The 4,412-nt window shown below is 41.6% G+C and overlaps 1 non-coding gene across 1 annotated transcript; it reads right to left on the bottom strand.

Annotated features, from left to right (window-relative positions):
- Positions 1–1,054: 1,054 nt before the first annotated feature.
- TRNAC-GCA lies at positions 1,055–1,126 on the bottom strand. The gene has a single exon. It is a non-coding gene; the product is annotated as a tRNA-Cys (tRNA).
- Positions 1,127–4,412: the final 3,286 nt, after the last annotated feature.

Below are 4,412 nucleotides of genomic sequence, written 5' to 3' on the forward strand. Positions count from 1 at the left end.
CTTCCCAGAGAGGCTCGAGGGATTGCCCCCTTAGATCCCAATGTCTTTATCAGGAACTCAGTTCCTGTCTCAAACAGAGGATTGTTTGACTCACAGGCTGGGTCAGGAGTCACCTCCCAGAATTCCTGTAATGTTTGTTGAAAAGTTGAAAGTTGAGTTACATAATTAGATAACTCCAAGGCTTCAGGGTCTATAACAATGTCTGTGCATAAGAAGGGCCTTCCATGAATACATTCAAAGGGAGACTGTCCCTTCTTTTAGGGGGCAGTCAGAGCTCTCATTAAAACTATGGGTAAAACTTTAAGCCAATTATCTTATGTCTTTTGAGTTAATTTACCTGCTGCTGCTGCTAAGTCGCTTCAGTTGTGTCCGACTCTGTGCGACCCCAGAGACGGCAGCCCACCAGGCTCCCCCCACCCTGGGATTCTCCAGGCAACAACACTGGAGTGGCTTGTCATTTCCTTCTCCAATGCATGAAAGTGAAAAGTGAAAGTGAAGTCGCTCAGTCGTGTCTGACTCTTAGCGACCCCATGGACTGCAGCCTACCAGGCTCCTCCGTCCATGGGATTTTCCAGGCAAGAGTACTGGAGTGGGGTGCCATTGCCTTCTCTGTTAATTTACCTAGATGTCTCTTAATAATGTCATTAGCTTTTTCAACCTTTTCTGAGGTTTGAGGTTTCCTGAAACAGTGTAAGTGATATTCTATTCCTATAGCTTTTTGATACCCTCTGAGTTACAACAGCTTTATAGGCAGAGCTATTGTCACTCTGAAGGCTCCCCAGCAGCCCAAACCTGGAAATAATTTCATGGATTACAATTCTTACAACCTCCTTAGCCTGCTCACTACAGCAGGGAACATCTTCAATCCATCCAGTAAAGGTATCTATCCACACTTGTAAGCAAGAAAATCCGTTTACTTTTGGCATATGAGTGATGAGTGAAGTCACTCAGTTGTGTCCGACTCTTGTGACAGTAGCCTACCAGGCTCCTCCATCCATGGAATTTTCCAGGCAAGAGTACTGGAGTGGGTTGCCATTTCCTTCTCCAGGGGATCTTCCCTACCCGGGGATTGAACCCAGGTCCCCTGCATTGCAGGCAGATGCTTTACCATCTGAGCCACCAGGGAAGTTCCATATGAGTAAAATATGAGGGAAGTTTGACATATGAGTAAAATCAATTTCCCAGTTCTCTTCAGGATATTTTGCACTTTGTTGTAACCCAGATTTTGCTAGTTTTTCAGTCTTTGGGTTATTTTCCTGACAGACCTCGTGTCTCTTGATAATGTTCTTTAAAGTCTTCATTACATTTTTTATCTTCAAACAAATGGGAAGCCATCTGGTAAGTGCTCTCAATGCCTAAATGAAAACTTTGGTGTAAACCCTTCTGAATTTTTCATTGAGCATTTTCAGCAATTATTTATAGTCTGTCCTCAGACTGTAAACATCCTTTACTAGTAATTTTTGATCCTTTTTTCTCATATCTTTCAAATTCTTCATCAGTATAGTGTGGCTTCTCCTGTTCAACAGGACCTGTCCAGATCAAAGATGTATGTAGTGAAGAGGTTTCCTAAAGTGTTGCCTTTCTGGCTAGGCAGTCAGCCAGCTGATTACCTCCAGCTACTTTACTCCTGTCCCTGCTGTGCACTTTGCAGTGCACAATGGCTACTTCTTTAGGAAAATATACAGCAATTAAGAGTCTCTCAATTCAGTTCATTTCGATCACTCAGTTGTGTCCAACTTTTGCAGCCCCATGGACTGCTGCATGCTAGGCTTCCTTGTCCATCACAAAAACTTGAAATTTGTTCAAACTCATGTCCATCAGGTTGGTGATGCCATCCAACCATCTCATTCTCTGTTGTCCCTTTCTCCTTCTACCTTCGATCTTTCCCAGCATCAGAGTCTTTTCCAATGAGTCAACTCTTCACATCAGGTGGCCAAAGTATTGGAGTTTCAGTTTCAGCATCAGTCCTTCCAATGAATATTCAGGATTAATTTCCTTTAAGACTGACTGGTTTAGATCACCTTGCACTCCAAGGGATGCTCAAGAGTCTTCTCCAACACCACAGTTCATCAATTCTTTGGCACTAAGCTCTCTTTATTGTCCAACTCTCACACTCATATGTGACTACTGGAAAACCATAGCTTTGACTAGATGGACCTTTGTTGGTAAAGTAATGTTTCTGATTTATAATATGCTGTCTAGTTTGGTCATTCATAGCTTTTTCCCAAGGAGCAAATGTCTTTCAATTTCATGGCTGCAATCACCATCTGCAGTGATTTTGGAGCCCAAGTAAACAGTTTGTCACTGTTTCCTTTATTTCCCCATCTACTTGCCATGAAGGGATATGACCAGATACCATGATAGTTGTTTTTGAATGTTGAGCTTTAAGCCAGCTTTTTCACTCTTCTCTTTCACTTTCATTAAGAGGCTCTTTAGTTCCTCTTTGCTTTCTGCCATGAGGGTGGTATCATATGCATATCTGAGGTTATTGATATTTCTCCCAGCAATCTTGATTCCAGTTTGACCTTCATCCAGTCTGGCATTTTGCGTGATGTACTCTGCATATAAGTTAAATAGGCAAGGTGACAATATACAGTCTTGATGTACTCCTTTCTCAATTTGGAACCAGTCCATTGTTCCATGTCTGGTTCTAATTGTTGCTTCTTGACCTGCATACAGATTTCTCAGAAGCCAGGCAAGATGGTTTGGTACATTCATCTCTTTAAGAATTTTCCTCAGTTTGTTGTAATCCACCTAGTCAAAAGCTTTAGTGTAGTCAATGAAGCAGTAGTAGATATATACATATATATTTTTTTCTTTCTGGAATTCGCTTGCTTTTTCTATGATCCAATGGATGTTGGCATGTAAAAGTCTCTCATTCTCTTTGAAACGCTTAATACGTTCTCCTGTTGCATTTTATTTTATTTTTTAAAAATTTTATTTTATTTAATTTTACAATATTGTATTGGTTTTGCCATATATCAAAATGAATCTGCCACAGGTATACATGTGTTCCCCATCCTGAACCCTCCTCCCTCCTCCCTCCCCATACCATCCCTCTGGGTCGTCCCAGTGCACCAGCCCCAAGCATCCAGTATCGTGCATCAAACCTGGACTGGCGACTCGTTTCATATATGATATTATACACATTTCAATGCCATTCTTCCAAATCATCCCACCCTCTCCCTCTTCCACAGAGTCCAAAAGACTGTTATATACATCAGTGTCTCTTTTGCTGTCTCATATACAGGGTTAATGTTACCATCTTTCTAAATTCCATACATATGCATTAGTATACTGTATTGGTGTTTTTCTTTCTGGCTTACTTCACTCTGTATAATAGGCTCCAGTTTCATCCACCTCATTAGAACTGATTCAAATGTATTCTTTTTAATGGCTGAGTAATACTCCATTGTGTATATGTACCACAGCTTTCTTATCCATTCATCTGCTGATGGACATCTAGGTTGCTTCCATGTCCTGGCTATTATAAACAGTGCTGCGATGAACATTGGGGTACACGTGTCTCTTTCAATTCTGGTTTCCTCAGTGTGTATGCCCAGCAGTGGGATTGCTGGATCATAAAGCAGTTCTACCAGTTTTTTAAGGAATCTCCACACTGTTCTCCATAGCGGCTGTACTAGTTTGTATTCCCACCAACAGTCTAAGAGGGTTCCCTTTTCTCCACACCCTCTCTAGCATTTATTGCTTGTAGACTTTTGGATCGCAGCCATTCTGACTGGCGTAAAATTGTCTTTCTTTTCATGTTGCAGCATAAATGTAAAAACTGAAATAAGTATACTTAGAATCACTGTACATATGTACTCACTGCACTTAGCTGAACTCAAGAGCTCCAGTCAGAGTCACAAGTTCTACTAGCTGAGCACTCATTCCTGGGGAGGCGGGGGTTAGTCTTTAGAAGAAGTCTTTAGAAGAACACTTCGCTTCTAAAACCTATTCCAAAATCACCAGGGTGTAACCTGCTTTCCATTTCCCATCCTAAACAAAAGAACTGCCATATGTATATATTTTCCTGTCAAGATTGTCTAATGGGGTATCCATTAAAATTTTCGTGAGATGCATAAAGTTAAAAATTGGGAAAATTCATGAATGTGTGTTTTATTTTACTTTTCAGGAAGGAAAATGGCAGGATTAAATTTCCACAGACTTCAAGCTTACATATTGGTCCTTCTAACTATCAGTTCAGTTCACTCTCTCAGTCGTGTCTGACTCTTTGTGACCCCATGAACCGCAGCATGACAGACTTCCCTGCTGCTGCTGGTGCTGCTGCTAAGTCTCTTCAGTCATGTCCGACTCTGTGCAACCCCATAGACGGCTGCCCACCAGGCTCCCCCGCCCTGGGATTCTCCAGGCAAGAACACTGGAGTGGGTTGCCATTTCCTTCTCCAATG

The sequence above is a fragment of the Bison bison genome, unplaced genomic scaffold (genome assembly GCF_000754665.1).
Source record: "Bison bison bison isolate TAMUID 2011002044 unplaced genomic scaffold, Bison_UMD1.0 scf7180017864237, whole genome shotgun sequence".
Classification (NCBI taxonomy): domain Eukaryota; kingdom Metazoa; phylum Chordata; class Mammalia; order Artiodactyla; family Bovidae; genus Bison; species Bison bison.